This window comes from Anabrus simplex, chromosome 2, assembly GCF_040414725.1.
Source record: "Anabrus simplex isolate iqAnaSimp1 chromosome 2, ASM4041472v1, whole genome shotgun sequence".
Taxonomy (NCBI): domain Eukaryota; kingdom Metazoa; phylum Arthropoda; class Insecta; order Orthoptera; family Tettigoniidae; genus Anabrus; species Anabrus simplex.
In genome coordinates this window covers 401,089,505-401,096,710 of record NC_090266.1, presented here as the reverse complement: position 1 = coordinate 401,096,710, position 7,206 = coordinate 401,089,505, and the positions used below count along the sequence as shown (strand labels likewise).

The window sequence follows — 7,206 nt, the reverse complement described above, 5'->3', positions numbered from 1 at the left end:
AACACCTTACTAGAGAATTTACAATAATTTATACCAGAATAAAACAACACTTATAGGATCCCCTAGACCCATTACACTTGCACAATATATTCTTCCTTGAGCCCGAAATCACAAGGTGTGACACATTACGACGAAGTGTCGTTTCGTTCCAACCAGCGCGTATCGCGTTCTTTATCCGGCACTTCCTGATGTATACGAGGCTGTCTTGTGATAGCCTCGCTCCTACAGTTCCCTGCTACAATAATTGTTACACCGTCTATCATGAAATATTTATTTCAGGCTCTGAACACTGCCTTCAAGAAGTACTATCGGCATTCCGTCCATGCTTTAAATTCCAACACATGAAATGTTGAAAAATATATTATTTTCACATACACTGATGCTGATAATTTACACTCGATATTCTGAATAATTATCACCGTTCGTCTTCACCTTCATGACTACTAACGTACTTTCAACTCTAACAGAATCTATAATGCGTTTTCTGGTACTGAGTTACAGGGTCACCGTGTCAGCGTATCAAATTATTTCAGACGACTGGTTGATGTGAAGCTCGACTCCCTAGTATATATGGTCGACCTGGTTTCGCGAGTGGGTTAATTGTGTTCACTCCAGTGGGAGGGGGTTGGTTATCCTAAATCAGCATTTGCAGGTGGATTTGGATCTCTGAATTTATCCCACTTAATAAACTGGCGATACACATTCACATGTCGTATTCTGAACTCATAGCGTTCGGCGATCACGGAGATATTACTTGATTTCTGTCCTCCAATTTTCGCGAGCTAAGTCGGCGTCCATGATGGCGTGATCATCTTGACCAATGGAGAGATAGCGTGGGTCATTTCCTAGAATTAGACGCGGCGGTGGCCGTGGCCGCACGAACCGCGACGCTCCCACCCTCCGAACGCAATGTCGCGTTCAGTTTTAGCAACCGACCCTCAGCCGGGCGTGGTCCGGGAACGGAATCCATGGACCGCAATGTGCGTTCGAAATGTCGATGTTCATGTATCCTGCAGTTCACATGTCGACGCGCAATTTGCTGCGTTCTTCATCGACCCACGAGCCGAGTGATCCACCGTTAATTTACTTCTATTACAATTAATCAACATGGGAATGATATCACAAAAATCCCCTCTATTCAATTTTGTGGTTGGAATAATTTAATTATTGTTATTGGAGAAGCTAACTGGAGTTAACCTTGGTTTCTCTTATGTTGGCGCATCTGCGAATATCTGACGAATTTTGTCATTGGCTAACACTGCAGTGGTTAGTGTAAATGTCTCTTCCTGGCAACCTGACAACAAAATGCCTCGAGGCGTTGGAAACTCTATTTCGTCATATTCTCCGTATTGGTGATGCACTTGGCCTCGCCTTGTTCAGAAATAAATGCTCCTTCACTTCCTTGTAGTAATTACTTCTGCTTTGGTGAGCACTTGCTTTTAATCCTCTTAGCTTCTGACCAGGAAATATTCTACCCATATGACAGGCTAAACTTTGGCGACCGATTGTCGCGAACACTCTGACTATGTTGAAACTCTTCCTTTGCCACACAAAACTGACACTGTACATAATTTAATATTCCCATATGTCTGCATTTTATATTATAATATCAAATCATGATAACTAGGGCCCATCTCATCCAGGTACACTATAATTAAAGGCTCTGGAGGAATAGTCTATTATTATACGCTCTTTCAATTGATTTTAATATTTCGTTAAAAACTGGAAGATTTCCTACTAAGTGGAAGATAATGGAAGGTTGGCTGCTTCACAAATCCGGGGATAGGTCAGTAATTAATAACTACAGACCCGTTGCAATTTCTTCCGTGTTAGCAAAAGTTTACGAACAAACACTACATCGGCATGTGTTCGAACACGCAGAAATTATCGTCAGTGACACCCAACATGGCTTCAGACCGGGGAAATCAACAACGACAAATATGTTGGAGTTTACTCATGAAGTATCGGCAGCCAGAGATTCAGGAGGCCAAGTTGATGTAGTTTTGGCAGATTTTAGAAAAACATTCGATAAAGTTCATCACGATGTACTTTTAAATACATTATCTTTTTATCGACTCTCGCACAGCTTAATCAAATTATTTGCATCATATCTCTCTGATAGACAACGATTTGTATCTTATAAGGGATTTGAATCTGAGTATTACAATACTCTACCTGGTGTCCCACAGGGCTCAAATCTTGGATCATTACTTTTCTTAATACTTATTAATGATCTTCCTAAATGCATAAAGTTTTCAAACATATTGCTATTCGCAGACGATGTAAATATTTTCAAAACCATTCGATCACAGGAGGACTGTAGATTTCTTCAGGAAGACCTCAATAGCATATCACATTGAAGCGTTATTAACAAGTTATATTTTACCGAGCTCGATAGCTGCAGTCGCTTAAGTGCGGCCAGTATCCAGTATTCGGGAGATAGTAGGTTCGAACCTCACTGTCGGCAGCCCTGAAAATGGTTTTCCGTGGTTTCCCATTTTCACACCAGGCAAATGCTGGGGCTGTACCTTAATTAAAGCCACGGCCGCTTCCTTCTCACTCCTAGCCCTTTCCTGTCCCATCGTCGCCATAAGACCTATCTGTATCGGTGCGACGTAAAGCAACTAGCAAAAGAAAACAAGTTAGATTTTAACATTAACGACTGCCATGTAATGGTATTTTCCAGGAATAAAAATAAAATTAGTCACTCGTATAATATTTTGAACACTAATCTGTCATCGGTGAATTCTATCAAGGGTCTAGGTGTGCGTTCTGACGCTAAATTGACGTTCTCTCTACACATAAACGAATTTTTTGCAGATCCTTAAAGAATATTAGGATTTATTAAGGGATACACACGTGACTTCACAAATCTCGAGGCAATAAAGCTATTATAAAACTCCTTTGTAAGACGTCGGCAGGAATATGCATCGACCATTTGTAATCCCAGCTTTAAACTATATGAAAACAAAGTCGAAATGTTGCAAAACAAATTTCATATATACCTTACGTACAAAATAACTAATAATTACCCTAAATCTGATTTGTATGATGACTTAATGAAACAACTTGGCTATAAGTCCTTAGCAAATTTTCGAGTAATTGCAGTTCTTCTATTTGTCTACAAATAGTTCAACAACCATACTGATAGTCCTAGGATGCACTCTCTGTTAAACTTATCTGTCACTAATCCATCTACACGCCCAAATCATACTACTTACTACTACTGTAAATCAAGAAACCATCAACATAGTAATTCACCAGTGTTAAACTCAATAAATATATTTAATAAATATAACAATGACTACAGGCTAAATACATTTGCAACTACATACACTTCCATACTAAGACAATATAAACAAATAACTTAATTGTGTTGTGCTCTAAGTTAAAATTCTACTTTGCTGACTCTTATTGTTAAGCTCATAATTTTAGTTCTCTTTCTGGTTTGTAGTAATCCCATCTACCTCATCATCATTATTATCTTCGATAACATCACTACCATCATGTATAATTGCAGTACTAATGCAGCTTGAAAATCGTTAGTATATCATTCCGATTGTAATATTTAAAATACTATGCTATAATATAGTACAATGTGCATATGTAACTGAATATTTGTAATATGATATATTTTGAAGAAAAGTGTAGTTTTATTTCATTTATGATTATTTTACAAGGACTTTAATAAGAGATAATGTAATTGTAATTTATATTTGTTTTTGTCTAATGTAATAGTATATGTATATGTGTTTCACATCATTAGGATAATATCCGTCTGAAGCACAATAAATAAATAAATAAATAAATAAATAAATAAATAAATAAATAAATAAATAAATAAATAAATAAATAAATAAATAAATAAATAAATAAATAAATATATAAATAAGTAAAGGAATAAAACTCCTTGCGATGTCAGGGAATAACATAGTATAGAAATTAAAAACTCTGTGTCCAGGTCTATCTCGGAAGCTCTGAATGATAATCGTTACTGACGGTCCCATTTCAATCATCTTCCGGGACGAGTTTAGCGGTGTCTGTTTGACGTCATTAAGGGCACATTTCAGTTAAACCGATCCTAGACCACTAGTCCAACCTACATCGCATCCGTAAACCCACCACAATGAGGGAAGAGTAATAAAGGATATGCTATTATATAGTACCAGCCACTCTATGTTAAAGGAATCTTTCTACATGTGGATTCATTGTACGTCTCTCTCTACCATGACTTTACTGCAATTTGGATTTTATAACAATTTTGAAATAAAATAGAGGCCGTTTTCTTATTTCGTTCCAGAAGTGACATTATGAGGTGCGCGAATAGTAAGTGGTATGTCTATAGTTAATACTCAAAACTACAGAGAAAATGATATTTAAAACACAACGAGTAATTTCTGTTATCTTTGAAGTTTACCCATCTAAGCTGTTTGACAGGGCTCTACGGGGATTCTTCAGGAACCGTTTGAAAGTTAGACCAAGGAAATGAATACGTCATTTATTTAATTATTAATCAAATCGTTGTAAAGCGGAGTTGTGGATATTTCGAAAATAGTAATCCTTGTAACCAAAATGTAATGTATCCTCTCATTTCAATAGGACGGGAGAACAAGGACGGATTTCATTATCGTTGATCTCACTTACTGAATAATCAATCTGAATTAAGCAATACGATACGGAATATGCTGCTGCTAAAGAATTGAATATACTTACTTTGTACAGCAAAGTCATATATATTCTATTCTTAGTGTAGAAAAATATGGCGTACTGCAATATCAAAACGACGTTATGAATATCGCATAGAATATGCTAAATAATACCTGGAAATTCCAGTAAAGCGTTCTCTCATTAATGCATCTCATCTTCTCGTCTTACCAACAGTAGTAAGGTAATCGTATGATGCTCTACACGTACCTCGTGCTGTTTAATATCCTCAACTTACGACTTCAGCTATTGGTAATATTCACAAAGAATCCCTTCAACTGAGGCGCGGGTGGCTGGCAAACGTATGCCGTAATATTCCACTGGCTATTTCTGTCGTAGACGTGCAAACGAGCCTCAGCCCTTCAAAGACAATATCCCCTACCGTCACTGAACATGAAGAAGTACCATTCTTTTCCTCTAGCTCAGGCATGTCAATGCCGTGGAATCTTGGCCGCATGCGACCGGTAGTAATATTTGTTAGTCATGTCATACAATAATTATTTAAAAATAATGTAATTTTTAATATCAAGAATGTGATGAGTGAGGCCTTTTCCCTTAAACATTATATAAATTGCTTCTAACACGTGCGTTTGTCAACGTTCACTGCTACTATTCCGGAAGGAAGAATGGAAATTCATCTCTTTCTGCAGTATAGTATTAAGATGGTTGACGATGATATGTAACAACCACAGATGGTTTTCAGCCTCTTTGCATTGCTGAACACGCGGTAAACTTTATATTTTTAAAAGCGCAGTTTTTAAAAGCTGTGTTCGTAATATTTGTTGAAATGGGAAGTAATCCATCTTTCAGCTTTCTTGCACAGGAACGTTCCATCATTTCATTTCCAGAGAACATGTTGAACTACTGGGTTGTCAATATGCAGTGTTTGCACAGGGATTCTTCGCCGTTTGTTGTCGGAAGGACCATCTTCATCGGGCAAGTGTTCGGGCACAGCGCACGGCCGGTGCTGGTATAAAGCTGAATTAAGGAAGGTACAATGCGTGCTCGATAAAACATTTGGGATGGACATGTTTTGCAGTCGCGGACAAAGTTGTAGGTGTGGACAGTGGATCATTACGATTGAAAACGCCGGACCCCTGCTACATACATCCTTAGCCTTCTGGAGGAAGAACATGTTTCTGATGTCATGCCATAGTGCAAGCAATTCCAAGGCGGGCGCACGAATACTTAGGATTATTCCAGAGCTGAGCGCCTTACAACAGCTACACAAGAGGAGACGTTTTCCGGATTAGTTGTTGACCTGATTCAACGAGACAAACGTGTGAAGGCGTCATCCATAAATGCAGATCAGTGGTGATTGATTGATTGATTAATTAATTAATTAATTAATTAATTGATTGATTGATTGATTGATTGATTGATTGATTGATTGATTGATTGATTGATTGATTGATTGATTGATTGATTGATTGATTGATTGATTGATTGATTGATTGATTGATTGATTGATTGATTGATTGATTGATTGATTGATTGATTGATTGATTGATTGATTGATTATCTGACCACGGAAGTCGGTATTAGGCATGTGTCAGCTACCTAAATCATTCATCATTTCTTGTAGTACTGAGAAGTGTCTTCACGGTTGGTGCCTGAATTTCTCACAGCAGACAACTAGTGTCAAGGAATGGGAACAAACCTTCAGCATCTAATGCGCTACGAATCGAAGGGATGCGCTCTTCTGCTCCTAACTTGGACATGAGATGTGAGCTGGATCCACTATTCCTCACGCAGTTCAAGGTCGCCTCTATGACATGGAACCATAAGACATCCCTTGTCCGAAAGAAATTCAAGGAAATTCTGTCAGTAGTCAAAGTCCATTTGATTGTGTTTTGCACGGCGAAGCGGTTGTTCTGTGCGATTGATTAGAGGTAGTAGGATGAGGGAGGAGGATATCCGCCAATGTAGAACGCTACTGGGGAACACGCTCAAAACTTAAAAGTTTACATTCGAGAGAAGAGACCGGATCTTCTCAAAGCAGGATTTATCCTTCTGCATGAAAATGCTAGATTCCACACTTCAGAAGCAACGGTCAATATTAATGTCACTTAGAGATAACACCGCCTGGCCCACGCCACCTACAGACGCCACCTGGTGCACAGCGTCTTCTAATTCTTTCATACGTTGAAGAGAACACTTCAAGGGCGCCGATTCACTACCGCTCACGGCATAGAAGCAGCCTAATGCACATTCGTTCTTAGCAAGTGCTCGGACTTTAACCAACGTCGGCTTTTGAATCTAGTGAAGTGACGGAGCTGTGGGAATAACAAAAATAAGCGACTACCGTATCTTTCTGCTTACATCAACATGGGGATGGTCAACAAAGTTTCCTGCAATTTAGGGAAAATTAATTTCTGACTCGTCCCTGCAGAATTTGTGTAAGTGTAAAAAAGGAAATGTTTCAGTCCAGGCCAAGTAATTTCAAACGAATCATTGGTCTTAATTTCCAATGAAACAGCTTCAGTGTAAGGAAAATAACAT

The 7,206-nt window shown here is 38.3% G+C and overlaps 1 non-coding gene across 1 annotated transcript; it reads right to left on the bottom strand.

Moving 5' to 3' along the window:
• Positions 1-932: 932 nt before the first annotated feature.
• LOC136865019 (5.8S ribosomal RNA) lies at positions 933-1,087 on the bottom strand. Its single transcript, XR_010859418.2, has one exon. It is a non-coding gene; the product is annotated as a 5.8S ribosomal RNA (ribosomal RNA).
• Between the last annotated feature and the right edge of the window lie 6,119 nt (positions 1,088-7,206).